The following is a 20,806-nucleotide window of genomic DNA, read 5'->3' as shown; positions in this document are numbered from 1 at the left end:
AAAAAATGTTTCACTGATGTCATAGCATGTATTTCTTGTATTATGGAAAGCAGAACTTACTGTCCTGTATCGTTTGATACCAAGGAGAAAAAAAAATACTCTTGGTAATAAAATTTCAGTGATGCAACATTCTCTGTGTCCCAGCCCTACAATGTTACAAAATTGGTACCTCTTGCCTCTTAGGGTTCCTACTAAAAATTAAATCTCTTTATGATGTAAAGCAGGAACTTCCACAATTGTGCTTTGTGTTCCTCTAATGGAAAGGAGATATCAGGAGCAAAAGAAACTTAATTGAAGCACTCTGCTTTCTTGATTGTTCTTGGGCACCAGAGTAGCCCTTTGTGTGTGTGGATAACCAGGCAGAACACTCCTGAGGCTGCTGAAATTTATTCAAGGTGTTGGACTGATATTTGGCTGTCTCCAGACTCCAGGGGAAAATATAAGTGGCTTAAAGCCAGTTTTGCCTGTTCTAGTGATGAGAGCAGCTCCAAAAAATCAGAAAATCTGTCACTTAAGTATACAAATTATAATAATAATATTTTGGGGTAGAGGAATAAATGGATGCCAGGCTGAGGAAATGTGGCTCAGTAGTGATGCACAAACAGAACCCCATCTGCTGGACACTTTGCAAGCATTTAAGGCTTGTACTTTTAGGTTCACAGATTTTAACAAAATACATAGATCATCAGGGCAAGATTAGGGACTGATAACTCAACTGTGACTTGCATTTTGATTTCTTTTTAAAGTCTGGCACTTCCAAATGCTAACAGTAAGGTTTCTGTTTTCCTTCACAAATCTGCTTTACTTTACTGTTTGGATTATAAAATAGGGATGAAAAGGTACTGGTGGGATAGCCCTGTACTCCTCCCTCTATCTTTCTGTGTGCTGACATTTCAGGATAAACTGTCTTTCCAGAAAACTGCAACAAGAAACGTTGCAGTTAGAATATGCTGATTTTTGATGTTCATTAAATGCACAGAAGGTATGTTGTATGGAATTCCTTCCATCTCAAAACCTCTCTTTTTTGGCCATTGACACATGCCACTAACATAACTCACACATATTTTGTGGTTTTGCTCTATGAAGGAAGTATTAAACTTTGAGACACTGTAATAAATTTGTTTGGTTATGATAGAGATTGGCTGCCTGAATGCCACCATTTTTATCAGCTATAAATTGCTCCACAAGCTGTGGGACGAACGACCTTTCGTAGTCAATTTTGACTTTAACCACATAAATCATTTGCAATGATTCCTTCAAGAGATGTCAGTTCTTTCTCTTGTGTAAATTTGTCTGAAAATGCATTTTCTAATGAATTTCATCATTCTCACTCTAGAGAGTGTTCCTGCAAGTGCTTGAAATTTTAGGCAGACTGGTTACCAATTTACGCCTGTGCTGTTTTTTCTGGTCGCTATAGGATGGCCAGATGTAGCAGTAAAAAGCAAGTCTATGTTTTAAATGCAATATTACTGCTACTTTCAGAGCTTTTTGGACCAGCCCATGGATTCTGGTTATCCTGGTTTGTGCTAACAAACCACTCATGAATAGAGACAACACAGTGACAACACTTTGTGATTTCATCTTGGGGCTCATCTACCGTTTTTGGAGACAGAGGGAGCAACACTGGGCTCCTGCCTTCTGGAAATTATGCAGTCACTGAGAAGGCAATGTGAACTCTATTTTTCTGAAAAGGACCCAAACTGCACAATGATTGAGTGGTCAAGACTACAACAAGGTCATGATAAGGGCTGGACTTAATCCTAAATTCTAATCCAGTATTGGAAAACCGTACCCTCCTTTAATTTAAACAAAGGTTATTGGAAACATCCTTTCAATTAATACTGGTGAGACTGAGCCAGCTTTTGCTACCATTCAGTTTTATGCTTCCTAATCTTTCTATTTTCTTCTTTCTGTAGTGTCTGTCATAGACTTTTCCTATCCTGGGGTGAAAATAATTGAGCAGTTAGCAGAAGTATCAATATCAGAGTTAACCTCTTTTCTGTGGTAAAACAGCATTGTGTTAATCTCCCTAAAAGAGAGTCGCCTCTCTCAGAGTGTCTGAGGATGGTGTTTAGTTAGACATATTCTCAGTGACCGTCTGTGGACCTTTGAGGCACACCAGCCATATCACTTAGAGGTGAAACAGAGAAATGTTTTCAGACAGAAAAAAGAGGGAATTTCCCTTATTTAATTCTCTTAATTATTTCTGAAACTGAATGGAGACTAGAAGTATTCCCTGAAATTAAATTCTGAAAAAAATCCATGTTCTAGCCCAGACACTGGTAGTTACCAGGCACCAGCCTGAGAAATACCATTGGTGAGTGGTACCTGCCCTACTGGCAGCTAATCCCAGAGAGCAGTTTTCCTCAGTGTGGAAGAGGCACAGATAAGTCTCTTAAGGTAGATAAAGTAGATAAAATACTTAAATCCAATCTTCCACCTCTCCGTTGTGCTACTGGTAGGTTTAATCTCAATCTCCTGACTCCTGGATCAGTAAAGTTCACCTTTTTGTCTACGGTGAAAGACTCTTCTGATAGACTTCTGGAACTCTGCTGTCCTCACAATTTGTGGAGATGATAAAGACAGATTTTGACAATTCTGCTCTGCCCTGCCCTTCTGCACGTTAGAGTGGCACACATAGTTACTGATCCTGGCCTGCTTCCACAGAACTGACACTGTTGGATTTGGGATTGGGTTTTTTGTGTGACATTAGAATAGAAGCCCCTTGCATTTGCTCTGCTGAGGGGTATAAAAACATCATCATCATTCTTAGAACAAATACTTTTATTTTTCCCTGAGCCTGCTTGGATAACCTTGTACTGAGTAGTTTACTGCAGCTTTTCACACAGATGTCACTCTCACAAAACAAGGGTCGAATAGGAAAACAATTATTTACACACCTATTTACATCAATCTCCCCCCATGAGAAGACAGGACTTTTCCTGCCCAGTATCTCAGTCAGTTCTCAGAAGACTGGCATTATGCTTGCCATTGTTGAGGGGTTAACCTGACCATGAGATTCATCCTTCATGTCACACAGCACTGCTAAATATGTCTGTTATTTGAGCTCATTAGTTTTGCCAAATGTCTAGATGTTTCCTTGACTCCTAGCTCTACAACATGCCTTTGTCCAGATGACTCATTGATTCATGAAGTCTTTTCAGCTACTTCAGTGTTTTTCATTATTTACTGACCATCAGGCTTTTCTCTTTTTTAAATTTTACTCCCTTCCTCCCCCTGCATCATTGTCCTAGAGAAAAAATCCAGTTTTACCCAAAACCAAAAGTACAAAGAGACAAATAAAATAACACAACAGTGACTGGTTGCAGAGTTTTTAAGAAGCAGGGTGCTTTACAGACCCACACAATGGCAGTGTCATAAAGAAAAGCCAAGTGGGTTCCTTTGTGGGTGGTGGGGGTGACTTTTCTACAGAATAAGAAAAACAGCTGTGAGGTTTTTCAAAGTCACTGTCAGAACTATGTTTTCACAAAGAGGAAAGAGAGAGGAAAAGAGACTAACAGAGAAAACATGCAAAGACACCACTTAAAGAACAGGTGTTTCATGACAGGTCAGAACAGAGTAACCCAGCAGAAAAAGAACTGTGACAAGGCATAATAAAATCAGCATAGAAAGTGTTCAGTATTTTTCCAATCACAATCATTCTTCTGCTTAACTGATGCTGGCAAACAACCCTGCTGGAACCTTTTAGGTACAGAGGATCAATGAACAATTAATGGTGCCACTGGATACACTGTGATGCACAAAATAACTTTTATTATATTCCCAGAATGGCTGTAACTCCTGCTTCCCTTAGTGCTGGAATCAGGAGTTCTCTATTCTGCTTATCTCTGTAAAGTAGAATAAAAACTTGGATCAAATCTGGATGTCAGCATTTGAGGTCATTGTGAACTGAAAGAACCAAGGGCACACCCAGTGTTAAAAGAAACATATTGATTTGGTCTCTGAATATTTTTTTTGTCCAGCATGATGCACATGCAAAGCAAATCAGGAATGACTAATGGGGTTAAATGTGATCATCACCATATCAAATATCGGCTCAGTGTCGCCCTTTCTGCACTAATCAGATTTCACAGTATTAGGGGTAGAATTTGTTTTCATTTTGTCTTTATCCCTTGAGATATGTACCTGAGTTAGACATGACAGCTGGAGCCATGAGGTTGAATCCTGTGTCTCACAATCAAAATTTGGTGCTTTAGCCACAGTCTAAGACTAATATGAGGTAGCTGTAAGTACCAGCCACTTACTGTCTATGAATCTATCATTATATCCAGAGAAATGAGAGGCTAAATACTTGCTAATTTCTTGTTGACAAGATTGATCAGTTAAAAAGTAAGTAGCTGCACTGAGCAACATACAGCCAAGAGAGAAACCGACCTGAGCTATAAACCACTTCACAGCTCTGGAATTTGGGCTGACCCAGGAATAGAGTAAAAATTTAAGAAGACAAGCATGCCATAAGAATTACCATTTTCCAGGTATGTGCTATTAGTAGCCCACAGTCAGCAACAGCCTAATGTCTCCCTGCTGGTCTGTACTTAACAGGTTTCCCCATTTCCATCCCAGTCAGCACATATGAGGAGCATAGGATAAGGAAATAGGAGTCAATTCAGGGGACAAGGGTCTATACAAGTATATGCCAGATCTCTAAAGATGCAGGCCATGATGTGTGCTAAGCACGCATTTTCATCCCTGCCTCTCCCTGATCCCAACTGCTGATGCTATTAAGTTGTTCCTTAATGCTGAAAACTAGCTCAGACTCACTGCTGTCTTGACCATGCAGTTTTGAGCACACCTCAGCCCTAACAGCACTCTCCTCTCTGACAAAGAGAGAAGAATACTGTGCTGCTGCAAGTTTGGGAGGGCAATAGTTAATCCTATGGTCACAATTTCTCTAAAATCAGTTGACTTTTGCTATGTCTGAAATGCTATTTTAGTGTTTTAAACTCCAGGCGAACTTCCAGCACAGACACTCCTATATCCCAGAAGGCTGATTTAAGTGCATATATGTTTAAAGCCTGGAGAAATGGCATTTAGTTCACTGTGCCCTGGATCTATTGCATAAAGGATTAGGAATTTTATCCTCAAAACTGCTACTGCTCTTCACCCATAAGCAAACTTTTTTTGACATTGGTGGGTTTATCTTGGTCCAGCAAATTTATTACTTTCTGGAGAAATGACTAAACTGTACAATATTTAGCACAGACTACAGATGTATGAAGTAATACTCAGTCTTCTCTCAGCCCATTCTCAGGATCTCATCCAATTAAAAAAATAACTAGAGTATCTTCAAAAAAGTCTAAGTGACCTTGAGACCTAAATTAAATTAACTCCTAAAAGCCATCTAGGTTCATGGCTGGCTCAGACTTCCGCTGTGATGTAAATTCTTAAATATTTTAATTAAAACTGAGAAGCGGGATCCTAAGTCACTTAGTTTCTTCCGAAAATTTTATCTGGGAACTGATGAACAACATCACAGTTTAATCTAAATTGTCAGTCTGAACACACATCCTTAAGTGGACAGTGTTTCACACTTAAACTACTTTGCTTTCAACAAAAACGAAAAGAATTGACAGATGGATTCAACAAGGGACAAAAAACAACTGCATCTCTTCTGGGTGGTGAATAAAAAACTGGCACCAAGGATCCCTAAGGATTTCCAAATCTGCTGGCATGATACAGAAGGATGAAGTAGCTGGTGCCACAGTCTCTGGAATCCAGCTGCCTTCTGGCAAGATTGGTTTAAAACTCTGGCAAGATTAGTTATTGGGAAATTTTTCTTTGTGATGAATATCTCTTTACTGCTCACTTCCAACCTGGCACTTCAAGCTTAGCTTGATAATACTTGAGGAACTTCTTGTTGTGCATGGGGTAATTCTGTGTTGTGCCTTTATGAGAATGACACAGCACTTGGGTGAATGAAGTTTCTCCCCAGTGTCAGAATCATCAGTCTCTGGGAAAAAGCAGCATGGGGCTGTCAGCTCTCCTGAAAAATATTTTATCATTGGCCAAACTTGATAGCAGAAACAAAAGTACTTTATTCCTTTTAATCTTGATTACAGTATAACATGCATTTCATATCTCTCCCTCTCTGTAGGACTCTTTTACCACAAATCAGCATAAGACTGCTGAAGATAAAGGGATGCAGCTTCCCACTACTCCATATTAATCTCACAGAATAATAAACTAACACATTGGTGTACTACAGTGTTTTTAGAGGTGGAATTCCTATCTACAGGAGCTTGGAAACAAGGTACCTTCTGACAGCTGGGATATAGGAGAAACTTCTGAATTTCTCATTCATTGCATGTTTGTGTTGGGTTGTAATTAACCAAAAGCACTTATGTCATATTTAGAAGGGTTTATGCATCTGTCTCTATAATGTACACTAAAGATGGTTCTTTCCATGATACTCTGGTTTTAAATGCAAATGAAGAAATAGCAGAGCTACGAAAAGACAATGTACAATTTATATTCTAAAGGATCTATGGTGCTTGACATATGGGTAATAAGAGATATTTTCTTATCCTGAAGAGCTATAGGGCCTAACTGGAAAGGGAAACAATTTTCTACATGGTGAAGTGACATACAGAAAATGTGGCTCTTCCAGTATCATCAGCAAAAAATCTGGGATAGAGACAGGCACAGCAACAATCTCAAGGAGAGTCCTTCTCCTTGTGAATTTCTTTGTTCAACCAGTTTTCAGGAGAGATATTTTTGTCTCTGTCACCTCCTTTTTCATCATACATTTCTGGCAAAACTCCATCTTGCTGCCTATTTCTTTAACAAGAGCATAAGGATGGCCACACTGGGACAAGGCTGAGGCTTATCCACAGGGAAGGCTGGTAGAGGGGTGGCTCTTAAACAGTATCAGATGCACTATGCTCTTTTATGAAATATGATGGAGTTCAATGAAGAACCGTTCTGTGCATAGGACACTAACTCTAATCTGCTTAATTTTGGGGAGCTAGATGGAAGAAAGGTAGTGCCTGGATGATCTATGCAGAAATAAATGTCAGCATGGCTAAAAAGAGGAGGGAAGTGAGGAAAGAAGGGAAAAAAAAAAAGTTTGCATTTTTTGAAAGGAGCTATTTTGGGAACTGTTTTGGCACATTTCCCAGTTTCTTGTCCTGGGTCCGTGGCAGTCAGCTTAATTAGTTTTTCTCTGTACAACTTCTGAAACACTGAAATTGTGATTTGTGCCTGGTAGGTCATTAATTTTCTTCCTGCCCATTTTAATGCACAGCCTCCTCAGAGCTAGCAAAAACAAGCTCTGGCACATGATTCATATTGATTGATGGTCGTCTTTCATCTGACGTAACAGGTAAGAAAAAAAAGGACATGGACACAGGAAATGCTGTAGGAATTTCTGAGTGAAAGTCAATTAAAATTATAGTGAAAAGATTATCCTTCAATACTGCATTAACCACCAGCAAAGCCTCATTGTGATGGATGTTCAAAACTACCATATTTTGTCTCAAAAAGAACTTAGCTTCTATCATCATCAGAATTTGGATACCATTTCCACTAAAACCAATTTTCAAAGATCACATCAGTAGGTGTGATGTGTCCTAATGTCTTTGAGAATTTGGGTGATACAGTCTAAAAGATCAAGGCAGGCAAAGGGCTTGCTGGGCATATCTAGGAAGTGAACAGGTTTGTTCCTCGTAGAGGTAAATCGTGGGCTAGAGCAAGAAGCTTTTCAAGTCCTACTACAAAATTACATCTTTTTTTAATTTTTCCTTTGGAGAGAAGGAAATAGATTTACCTTTACTGGACTGTCAGGCCATCCCTGTGGTAAAATTACCTCTCTAAAGTTCCCACCTGATCTGCCTGGCTTGACCTTGCACCAAGACTAAAGGTTCACGCACTGCTAGGACACAAAGTGACAAGCACCAGCACTGTAAAAGGGCACCTCACAAGTTCATGAGACACACCTTTCTTCCTAAATGTCTTAGAAATGAGACATAGTGGTGAAGCTTAAACTCTGACTCAAGATAATAGTTACCATTTCCTACCAGATGAGTCCATCTCTTTTACCAGTTCATCCTTCCTTGGGTCTGAGCAGATGGGGACTTATCAATACCAAGGGGACTATTGCAGGCTGTTATTGCCAATACAATGTCAGCTCTTTCTCAAGTTGCCCTTATTTTCCCTTCTTTCAGCTCATTCCTGTGAGATCTTGCTTATCTAGAGTCATTTACTGCAGGCAGCTATGAGGCATCTAAGTCCTGCTAATGGCAGGCAAAAAGTTGCATTTCTTGGTCATATAAAACCAATGAAAAATGTAAAATAATTAAATTTATCCCTAGATACCAACATATTTATCCTTCTAGCTGAGGCCTGCTTTATCAGAACAGCATGGAAACAAATTCTCATTATGCTGATGGAAGGCAGATTCTGTTTCCCATGTAAACCATGTGGAGCAGCCCCTTGCTTTTGATGCCATATGTTTTCATGATCACAGTGATTTGCTCTGGTTTGCTTTCATTTACCTCCTAGAAATATGAGAGTCAAGGGAAATGGTAGGTGCTGTATTTGCTTCTGCTTTGTTGATAGCTCTGTATATTATTCAAATCCATGTATTTATTCCCAGAGGAGAAATATCATTAAGGTATTGTTAATGTTGACAATATATCACTCCTTTGAGTTAGGTAATTTATTTATTTATTATTATAATATAAGTAGCCAGTCCTTTGGAATAATATGTGCTTGGGAAACTCTTAGTTACCTGTTTAAAATCAAATTTGTCAGTAGGTTAATATAGTTGTGCACGTTTTATCTCTGAAACAGAGACTCCTTTAGCTTTCCCATACAGTTGTCTGCCAAGGACATGGATCACACCAGGATATTCAGTCTTATTGGGATGGTGAAGAGGGAGAAAATCTGACTATTTTCAAGGACAAAAAACCAAAACTTAGCTGGATGGACCATAATTTCTTCCAGGTATAAACTGATATGTATCAGTTCCTCAAACAGAGCTCTTTGTGACTTATTTGAAACAAAATTATAATTGTATACCAATGGGATATAATTATTTAATAACCTAAGCCTGGGCAATAAAAATATCTCAAGTCCATCTCAGCTCATTACTTTAGCGTCTGAGTAATGGGCATTTTGATACCTTTACAACACCCTTGGAGAAAGGAAAAGACTCATTGCACTTTTTACAGGTGAAAAGCTGAGGCAGAAAAAACAACAGGGATCATGTTCATGGTCGCCAACAGGAAAAGATACAGCAGAACACAGAGTGGAAGCCAAATCTGAACTCCACAGCAAGGGTGCTGCCTTACCCATCTGAGAAGCTGACCTTTGGAATATCCTTCAGATGAGAAGTTGCCCATGCTCAGCTGCAAGTCGGTGCCCTGGGTTTCAAGCCAATCTCCAGAACTAAAATTTCCTTGTGCCCAGGTTTTTACTTGAGTTTGCCCATTCCCTGTCCAAACCCTGTCAGTTTCAAGAGAAACCTCTCCACCTAAACTGTTCTCTCCTTGACTTTAAGTGAACACTTTGCCTGCCAGACATTGATCTTTGATCGGTATTTCCTTGCCAGCCCTTCAAAACCGTTGCTGTCACCGTGGCATCTTATTTCCATATTGTGTCTGAGAGCGACAGCAATTATTTCCCACTGGAACTGGCTTCAATGTCACTACAGTGATTAATCAGCAAAGGTTACTATGAGGGAAAGTATCGGTCTTCTTTTTTCCATTGGAGCAGGAAAATGCCAGATCTTTGCAGCGCAGCGCCTTGGGGATGGCTGCATTAGTTTTCCGATGAACGGCTCTGCGCAAGTCAAGCCTCCCATCCCCCATGCTTCCTTCCCACTCCTCTCTTCCTAAAACACACACTGAGGTTTAGTATAAAGTTAATTCTATAACCCAGGGTGCTTTTTTTTTTTTTTTTTTTTTTTTTTTTTTTTTTTTTTTAATGCTACTGACCTTCTATTTCCTTGTCAGTCGACACCAAGCAATTCCCCAGATGGAGAGAAAGATTTCCACTTTGAATATCCCTGAAACACATTTAGAGCCAAAGGCTTTATCATGGGAATAAAAGCACTGAGGTTCTCACAGCTGGGAAGATTTATACAGCTGAGCCTTACCAGCTTAAATGCCTACAGACAGAAACAGCTGAGCTATGTATTATTTCTTTTCCTCCAACTTGCAAGGGAGATGAAAAGCACAGAGGCAGCCGGCAGATAGCTGCGACTGACAAGGGAGGGGCAGAGCTGTCTGCCCAGAGTTGCTGCACTGGCATTTTTATCAAATAATTTCAGCTCCGGAGTTGAGGGGGCTGGGGCTGACACGACTGCCCCAGCCAAGAGGAGCTGCCCTTTCAGTTAGGGCACTCCAGACTGTGCCAGGGAGTCTTAAGCATCAGTCAGGGAGGAAGGGAGCTGATGCCTGCCAATGAGCCCCAGGGGAAAGGTGTTCAGAGAAAGATGCACTGAGCTGAGAGCTCTGCACAGCAGATTTGCTGTTTGCAGTCTGTGTAAAAACAGAAGCCAAGCTGTCTCTGCTCTTCTCACCATAACAGCAGCAGTATTTTGTTCTTCAAAAGTGAGGGCAGACCTTAAAGAGATTAGTCTGACTCCCATGAAACAGTCATTCAAAGGCCATGCTTCCCCCGGAGAACAACAGGAAGGGAGATTCCCAGAGGCTCAGATGGCTGTCCAACCACACATGCTTACCTGACTGCGGTGACCTGCAGACTCCTGTGGCCAGAGGTGGGCAGAGCAGCCCTGAGCTCAGCAGCCACGACAACATGAGCAGGTCTGTGCTCCTGAGCATCCATCCCCTGCCTCTAACATGACCCTGTTGCCCTGCATCTGCCCTGCCTCTGCTGTCAGTTGTCCTTCACGTCACCTAAACCCTGGAGATGTGGGCTCCACTCTGTGGTGTGCATGGCTCCATCACATCTCTCACAGCCCTCAGCCGTGACTCTAATTAAACCACACCCAGGTGCCTCCCTTCCTGCCAGAGAGGGGGAAGAGGCATAAGAACAGGTAGAGCTCAGTCTATATGAGATCCCATGTCCACCCCACAGGGAAGATAAAGCACCTTCCAAGTCCATGTACCCATACTGTGCTCCTCTTTGCTCCTGATTTTCCCAGCTGGACAGCCTGTGGTCCAGCAGTGCATTATGTCCCTCTGAGTTCCCAGGGAGGCTTGACAGCCAGCATCCCTTCAAGAAAATGTTAGTTGTGAGCCTGGGGCCATCTTTTCCTTATTATAAAAATGGAAACTAAATTACTTAGATTTTGTGAGCTGCTTTCAAAATGGTGAGAATGATCCCTATGCTTTTAAATTATTGGAAGAAGAGAGCTGCATTTTCTAAACGCTGCCAGTAAATCAGCATGGGAGGGGGAAAAGAATTCAACAAACCTGGATATTGATTAGAAATGTCTTTTAGCAATAGGGAAGAAAACGGAATATCCTAAAATTAAGGGGTCTGTAAAACAATTTAAAAGATTGTATTGTCAGTAATAATGTATCTAGTGAGTGAAGTGCTCAGAAATAATCAGTGTCTGTGCTTGTCCAGCCTGAGGGACCTGATAGGGGGTCTAATTTACAATACCAGTGAAAAATCTACCCTTTGAACACCAGGTTACTGTGAATACTCAAAAATCACTCATTCTGCAAAACTTATGTCATCACGCCTGCCTGTCAATATCCAATTGTTGTCTTACTCTTAAGTGTAATTTTTCTTGGGATATGGGCTACGAACAAATGTCTAACAGCTGTTACTCATGTTACTTAACACAAGAGCCACCCCTCAGGGTCAAAACAAAAGTCCATTTACCTTAATAATCCATTGCTCACAATGACTGTAAATAAGAAAAGAATGGGGTCATCCGGACTAGACACTAGATTTAAAGGCTTTTCATCAATTCATATATTGTGAATTTATATAGAGCATAGAGATGCTTTATGGTTGCCTGTACCCTTCTGTTACCTCTCTGCTTAAATTTTGACTGCCCTTGAGCACTGGAGGGATGTTTTATTGGGCATTGCACTCAGCATTTTCTAGATCTTTACCATGACTGAGTAAAGCTTAAGTACAATCCTTGGTTGTGCAAACAGGATTTCTATCTATACTGTTTGGCATATGTACTGAATCTGCCATTTTTTCCTTCTCATTCAGTCTTATGAGACTTTCCTAGAACTTCCCAGTTGTTTCTAGGTTTCATTACATTACTTAATCTGCAGTTTTTGTCACATAGCTCTTCACCCTCTTTTTCTACTGCTTTTTATGTGCTTTAAGTGTATGGATCTCTGTGGATAAATTTAACATTTATCTCTAACTTTTCCTTTCCATCTTTTAAGTTGATTCAGGTTGTGATGATGAATTGTTCCTTTGTCTTTTGAAAATTTACTTTTTTTCTAAAACTGCACCAAAGGGCCTCATGAAAAGCTTTTCTAAAATAAACTTCATTATTTTAGCTGAAGCATCTTTTGCACTATAAGCTTGGTGGCTCTCTCCTACCCACACCTACTAATTCAACTCTTCTTCTTGTTTCTACTGAGTTGACTCTTAATCATGACAAAAATTATTCCTGAATCCTTTTTAAAGGTGACTGTAACATTTCCCATCTTTCCTAACTTTAATAACAAAGCTTATTTATGCAAAATGAAACATACTGCAGGTCAGCAATTTCACAACTGAATTCCTGAAAACTCATGAATGAATGAATGAGTGAATGAATGCTGTCAAGACCCAGGTCTCGTCTCTTCTATTTTATTCAATTGTCCTAAAAATTCTTCCAGCAAAGCTTCAATATCAGACTGTCCCTCAGCTTTACATTCAGCAAAATATCTCGTATATGAAAGAACCTTTTCTATGCAGGGCACACAATTATCTGCAATGGACATAGCTTCAAGTGAGCTATTGGTAGCATCCAGATGTTTTTGAGGACAACAGGAATTAAAGTTAGTAAAAAACACAGAATAATCCACATTAACTTTTTGTTGTCATGTGTGTATGATGGCCTAGAGAAGAGTCTTGTTCCTTCCTTTTTCCCCTCAGTCATGACATCTGACTAATGTTTTCATCCACAAACTCTTCTCAGGGCCCTCAGGCTCCGGTGACCTCCATCTTCACTGCAAGGACAAGCCCTATCCTTGACCTTTCCTGCACTCACCAGGAGGCAGATTTTACACCAAGGAGGCACAGCCAGAGTGCAGATAATAGCTGGTTATCCATCAATCCCAGTTTTGGAAACTGGCACACTTCAAATTGTGACAGTCAGGAAAATGAGAGCAACTGTCCTTTCCCTCCAATGTTTTAATATGTTCTAATAGAATCAAGGTACATCCGAGGAGGACCACAGGAGAGAATGTTTAGGGATGGGGAAGAAGCACAGTCCTCTCTCAGTGCAGCGACCTGGGCAGGGCAAAGTGATGACTCACTTTAGGCTTGAGACTGGAAAGAGCCATCAGTGCATTGGAAGAGGGAAGGAAGGGAAAGGGAAAGCTACAGACCTATAATCCCTCCTTTAGGTGAAGAATTGGAAAATTCAACTGTGCTGTATGTTGTTCTGCATTTTTTTATGTGTTGGGAGTGACTGAACCTCCCAGTGCAACACATGTGGCCTCACTCCTGAAGGTGTTTCCCTCTGTCTTCAGAAATTCCAGCCCCAGACACACAAGATATATTCCCGTGAAGAAAACCATCATGTAGGTGCCAGGTGTATTTTTGTACTCTCTTTGGAGAGTTTTGCTGCCTTGCAAGCTCCAGCTGCATATCCTTGGCTAGTCAAGCTTTGCTGACTTGCACTGGCCCAGAGTCTAGCCTGAGACTCAAAAATACTCTGTGCTGATCCTGTGTGACCTCCAGTGGTGTCTTTGGCTTTGTGGATGTCTTCCCCTGCCTCTGCAGACACTAAATAAAAAGGCAGAAAAATGGCAAAACTAAACTAAGAAGTTTGACTGAAAAGCCTATGCCTGTGAAAAAAATAAAATTCAGAAACGTGCTGTCTCAGCTCTAGACTTCAAAGGATAATGACATTTTTAGTGATCATAAAACCTGATTACTATTAAGCATTTGAAAAGTTGTAAAAATGACTGAATTAAGTTCTAGAAGCACTGAAAATTATAAGGCATCTCAGTTAATATTCACAGTATTTGGGAAATGTAGTTTTGTTTATGAATAACGAACAATATCTATCATTATGTGGTGTTCATAAATGATGCAGGTGCAAGGGAAAAACTTTAAGGTCCTGAGTCTTAGCCCCTGAATAAAATTAACTTAACTTAAAAGATCCTTTCCTTATAGTTGAGAATTTGCTCAGGAAAAATGCACAGCTCTAGAACACTCTGGCACTTTGTGTCTATGGATCCAGCAGTAACTATATATACACACTCTATTGTTGTTTCTGTGTGATACTTCATCTATGGGTTTGCTTTAATTGTAGATATAATAGGGATCCTCATTCAGGCTTTCTGCCTGCCTCCTATTTCTCAAAGAGAGAATTCTCTTCAGAGTTAAAACTCTTAGGGAGTTGAGGATGGGTGGGTGGAAGAAGGAAGTAATGACTTCAGGATACCTGTAACTCCAAGAGTGTTACTCCTTCACTTTGCAGTAAGGATACAGTAATCAAAAGTCCTCAAAAGTAATCAAATGGGTCTTTCATTACCTTGACAAAGGTTCAGCAGGGTCAGAAGCCAAACTTTGGGTCCATTAGCAGAGTCCACTGCCATAGAGAACTAGCAGGGCCAGAATGGAGGTCAGCAGTAGTGACTGCTCTTTTGGGAGGGCACTGCAGGGTGACCACTCAGCTCCAAAGCTGGGTGCACTGGCTCTACCATAAGGGTGCATTATGTACCATATTCTGCCCATTCTGACTATGGGCAGGCCTCATGGACATCCAGAGATCAGCTGAGATTGATCAGATTTATTGCCTGTACTGGTGATGTTAGTATGAGAACCTTAAGCGTCACTCCTTAACATCACAGAGCTAATGCAGATCACCCTGTGGAAGCTGAAAATTTCAGCAATAATAAGATTGCAGATAGAACAAGGAGTGGGAAAACATGCAGAAATGTTTTCTCAGACTGGGAATATAGGAAATAAGTGCTTGTGAATTTTTTTAATCTGGAGTTGTTGGCAGCTGCACATTTTGATTTTACTTAGTGCTGCAAAGAGATTTCATCTGAATCCCTTCTAGGTCTGAAGCTTAATGTTAAAGTATCTTGACTCTAGGACATAAGACAAAGAATGTCATTGTTTATTCTTTGATGTTCTAAAGCATCTTATTCTTCAGGGATCTCAACATGCTCTACACACATTAATTAAAGTCCATAGTACTCCTAAATCAGTTGCTATTATTCCCAGTTGATTGATGGAGAAGCTGAGATGAAGAGAGATTATACAGTGCATTTTCTAATGTGGGAGTATGTGAAATTAGACCCATGAAATTCATGGTTCAGTAATTAAAGGGAAGCAATATGATATTTTTCACATATACTGAAAAACCTCTATGTTCCACTGAAACAACACTAAAACTTTGGTTTTCGAGACCTTGGTGTTACAATGCTTAGAAAAACTGCAAGGACTTTTTGAGGTGCTGGAAAGCTCATCTGTGTGGCCATCTTCAGCAGGAGTGCCTGTGGTATCAAGTTCGGCTCTAAATGCAAATATGCCCCCGATTCATAGTTACTTAGATTCATTTTTTTTCAGTTGAAGATATTTAAGAAGAAAAGCAAAACCCAAAGCAATAAAGACAAAGCTGAACCTGTGAAGCCAGCAGGTACTATCAGGCAAAGCAGGAATCCAAAACAGCTGCTACAAGAAGAACCAAAAATTACACTGGTGAGCATGGTAAACTGAGTTGCAAATCTTCATATTTTATAGTGAAAGAAATTAACAGGATAAGTTTTGGTCTCACTCCATCTGTAATACCTAAGAAGTATTTTTAAAATCTTCATGAAGATTGATGACCAGTTTTTGTCCATTTATTTTTACACAGGGTCAATTTTCTTAAATAGGTAAGACACAACCTTCTCAAAGGCAGATTTAATCCTATTCTCTGCAGAACTCCAGGCTTTAGGAACTCCATCTTCCTCTCCATCAGATGTATTCACAGATGCAACTTCCTCCTTTTTCTCTGGTTCCCTTCTCAAATGAGAGACATACCTGGCTGATGGATCACAGTGTAACTCAGACCATCTTAAATCAAAGTAAAGTTTGAAATCAACTATATTTGAGCTAATTGCTATTTTGTATTTTGCTTTCTTATTGGCCTCTAGCATTCCTGCCTTGCAGCATCCCAGACTTGGGCCACTCAGAATGCTCCTGGAGCCCTGGCTCAATCTAGGGCTTTGCAAGGGAGTTGGATCAACACAGACTGGAGCTGCTCTAACTCCCAGTCCAAAGTTTCACAGATTTTCCCAAATAGTTTGGGAAGATGCAACAGCCCCATCTCCCAAAGCAAGCTTATGCTACAGACCATGGAGCCAATGGATCTCTACATTCAACCAGGGAATTTTGATGTCTCAGAGGCATGGAATGGGAATTCTTACTAGCTGCTTTCTGATAGTAAAAACAGAGCTCCCACTATAAGTGGGAATATTTAGAATAAGCTGATAATTTAGAATAAGCTGGCACAGAGAAAAAGGATCTGAAAAGAAACCTGACTCATATTTACAATTGCTATTGCAGTCAGCTGAACAAATAAAAAAATCTGTTTAAGCTTAATAAACAGGATGTAACTTGTTAAGCCTTATAAAAATACCTAAGCAAGCCAGTTTTTTGAATTCTATTTCTGTCTTAGCTACTGTCTTGCTCTGTGACCTTGGCATGCAATTTCCCTCCCTTGTCTCTCTGTTCTGCCTCCCACCACTCTTCTGTCTTGCCTATTTATGTTTTTTTTTTTTTTGCTCTCAATATTCAAGTTTATTTGTTCTGTCAATTGAATCCATTCTATTATTCAGGGAAGAGTGTACTGTAAAGCATTTTGTCATCCAAAACATTCCCTAGAATATCAAAATTGAAAGTAATGGAAAGTAAATAAACATTCACAAGCCATTATTTCCACATGGAGCTAGAACCTTATTATACCTGGCTGCCTGACAAGTCTGTCAGTCAGTAACACTTATTTCTCCTCACGGTTGGCTGTGCCACAATGCTCCTCTGAGTTCATTTTTCCAAAGCCTAAACGGATGTATATCCTCTGCAGTGCCTTGTACTCACATTAAAGTTTCACCTTTAAAATGACCAGAAGGTCCTCAGATGGTCCCAGTCTGCATCCTTTGTGCAGCAATCTGGGATATTTGTGTTTGTAAATCCAGAAATCCCAGCACAGGGCAGGGGGGAACCTAAATTAGTTGTTCCTATAGGACACATTTGAGAGGAGAGTCTGAAATGTTACCTCTGCAGCTCAAACTTTCCACCTCTAATATTTTATGATTCACAGTCCAAAGCTGTTTCCTAAACATGCAGTATTAAGTGATCAGGCTGAGTACCAAGGAAATGAATCACTTTTCCCTTTCGAAAAGCAGCTGCCCTGTGAGGGGAAGAAGAGGTCATGGCTGTCTTCTACATTGTTCAGTGCTCAGACACAGGAGATCTGCATTCAGATCACTCCAGCCTGACATTTTTTGGGTCAGGTCCTGAGCACCAGGATATTCCTACTCACCATCCTTGTGAGAGTAGTGCTGTGCAGAAAAAAAGGGCAAGATTCAAAGGGCCAGAAGCAAAGAGAGGATGACAGAGGAGCCCTGTGACTTAGAGCTGAGTGGTTTTGTTGGGCAAAAAGGGTGCATTCTGGTCTGTGTTGCTAAAACATCTCAAGTGCTGTTTAGAAAGAGATATTAGATACAACTGATAAACTTACCTGAATTTTCTCCCTTTCCTTAAAGGGTTTTTAACTGCTAAAGCCTAAAATATACTTTCTAGGGTGTTCTTTGTTTGGTTTTTTGTTTGTTTTTGTTTTTGTTTTTGTTTGTTTGTTTTTGTTTTTGTTTTGTTTTGTTTTGGTTTTGGTTTGGTTTTTTTTGTTTGGTTTTTTTGTTTTTTTTTTTTGTTTTTTTTTTTTTTTTTTTTTTTTTTTTTTTTTTTTGTTTTTTGTTTTTTGTTTGTTTTTTGTTTTGTTTTGTTTTGTTTTTGTGGGGTCGGAGGCTGTTTTAGGTTTTTTTAAACAAGTAGTTCCAAAATCAAAGCTCATATTTTGGTCTCAATAGCAGGTTCTCGATATGTGTGAGCAGCCCTGCCTCATCAGTGACCTTTAGCTCTGAGTTCCTGAATACAAGCAAAACTTACACTTGCAAGAGAGCACCCAGCCAGAGCAAGACAGAAGAATCTGAGGGTGTATTAAGCGTTTCACTGACAAAAACATGCTTCCATGATGCCTCGGGAAAAGAAGTGATCAGCCAGGGGTTTATGGTGTCAGCACCATCATTCTATTTAAAATGTACTTTAGGTTCCTTATTCTTTTTTTCAGTGTCTGATAATCTAGTACATTCAGCTTTGCTTCTGCAAGTGGCCATGGCAGATCAGGATAGTGAGTTCTGGCAAGACACAGAATGCAGTCAATCAGGCACATGAGATGAAAGGCTGTAGATAGGCCCAAAAATTCTCATTCCAATGGGAATTCTTTGGAATTCAAGGATTTTAGATCCCTGATGAGGTATGGTCAGCATGAGAGGACGCAGACCAGCTTTCTTATGCTCTGATATCAGACTTGGCTTGTTTCAAGCTAACCTAGATGCAAAGCACACCAAGTAGCCTGGTTGCAATTCAATTTAGAATAAAGTAAATAAATTAGCTATAGCTTATCTCTGATTTAAGACTGATCCTTTTTTTTTTTTTTTTTTTTTTTTTTTTTTTTTTTTTTTTTTAAAGGTTTAAAAGTTAAGGCTTTTACTGTTGGGAGTTTGTGATACAGGGAGAGGCAGAGCTACCACTGATGGATGAAAAATATCCATCAGCTTGGGAAGGATACTGGGAAAAATATTCAGAGTACAGTGCTCCTGCAGTCAGGTTCCCCAAACCACTCTCTGCTTTCGTGAAATTTCCTGACGCTTTTCCATTAAGCTGAGATGGGTTTCTGTCAAGTGGACAGAGCAAAAATGAAGGACTTTTATTTCAGGGAGATTTCTTTGAGATTTCTACTCCAGAGGTTTTCAAGTTGTTGTGGACTGGACCTCTATGATAGAAGGAATATCCACAAGTACCTATGAAAGTAGATATTTGTATCCACAAGTACCAATGAAAAATTCATCCACCAAAAATGAATTAATTATTTAGTTACTCTAGTTTTGCCCATAGCTCCATCAGAAGATCTGGTAATCAAGCTCACTACCCTTGTCTGTTAACACAGAGGGACAGCAGAAATCCATGCATCTAGTGTAAGCTGCTACTCTACTATCTTAGCTTATTTTATCAAATATTTTCCCATGCAAAGGAATGAAGTCTGCAATATTTTGTACAATGGAGCAGTTCTTTACAAGAAGGATTTAGGTTTGACAGATAGGACACCTCTAGCTCTGTGACATGATCTGCATTAATCCGTCATGACACAGGTGTAAATCTTCAGAGTTACAATGCTAATAGTGAGGACTAAATCCTCTGCAACAAAACTGGAGAGAAGTAGAGAATCAATATCAAGAACAGAGTCTGAAAAAAAGGCTTGGGGGACACCATATTGCTTTCTCCAACTACCTGAAGGAGATAGCCAGGAGATAGCCAGGTGGGGGTTCATCTTTTTCCCCAAGGAAGGAGTGATAGGACAAAAGGAAATGGCCTCAAGTTGCCCCAGGAGTGGTTTATATCAGAGAAAATTTCCTCATGGAAAGGGTTTTTAAGAATTGGAACAGGCTGCCCAGGGATGTGGTGGAGACACCATCCCTGCAGGTGTATAAAAGATGTGTAAATGTGGCACTCGGGGATCGGTTTAGTGTTGGTTTAATGGTTTGCCTCAATGACATTAAGAGTCTTTCCCAGCCTAAATGATTCTGTAGTTCTGTGATTCTGTGATTTTAGCCATGTCAAATTATGCCAGCTGTGGATGCATCTCTGTATTACTTTCTTGTACCTTGTAATCTGCATTCCTGAAAATCCTTGCCCATGTACTGGTTGGGCTGGTGGGATGGATGTGGCTGATAACTGTTAACTCCTGCATATGGATCACAACTTGAGGTTCTACAACTTCCTAATGACCTGTCGTAGCAACAGTCTGCCTGAAAAGATGAAGAAATGGGATCTCCCTGTATTTCCCTGCTAAGCTTTGTGTTGGCAAACACTTATTAACATATGTCACCAGCTTTGAAAAGACATGGTTTATTTATATGTTAATTACTGCAACACTTTGGGGAAAAATATTTGTTGATACAAGAGCTGTGTAAATAGTTAAGTGATGAGAGGCATTGCCATTCAAAACCTAATGATTTATAGCCAATAAGAATCAAGAAAAGTCTACAATATGAAGGACCTCTCCTTGCTTATGGCTCAGTCCAGGCTCACAGAGATCTCCAGTGATTTCACAGAATCACAGAATTGATAGTGTTGGAAGGGACCTCTGGGGATCAGCCAGTGCAATCCCTCTGCCCAGACAGGGTCACCTAGAGCAGGTGACACAGGAATGCATCCAGACAGAATTTGAATGTATCCAGAGAGGGACACTCCATGTCCTCTGGGAGCAGCCTGTCCCGGGGCTCTGCTACCCTCAATGTAAAGAAGATTTTTCTCATATTGGGATGGATCTTCTTCCGTTTTATGGTTATTGCTTCTCATCCTGTCTGTGAGCACAACTAAAAAAAGTGCCACCACCCTCTTGGCACCTGCCTTTGAGATA

The sequence above is a fragment of the Zosterops lateralis genome (assembly GCF_965231275.1).
Source record: "Zosterops lateralis genome assembly, chromosome: 1".
Lineage (NCBI taxonomy): Eukaryota > Metazoa > Chordata > Aves > Passeriformes > Zosteropidae > Zosterops > Zosterops lateralis.
The sequence above is the reverse complement of the archived record's forward strand: the minus strand, read 5'-3'. Positions refer to the sequence as shown.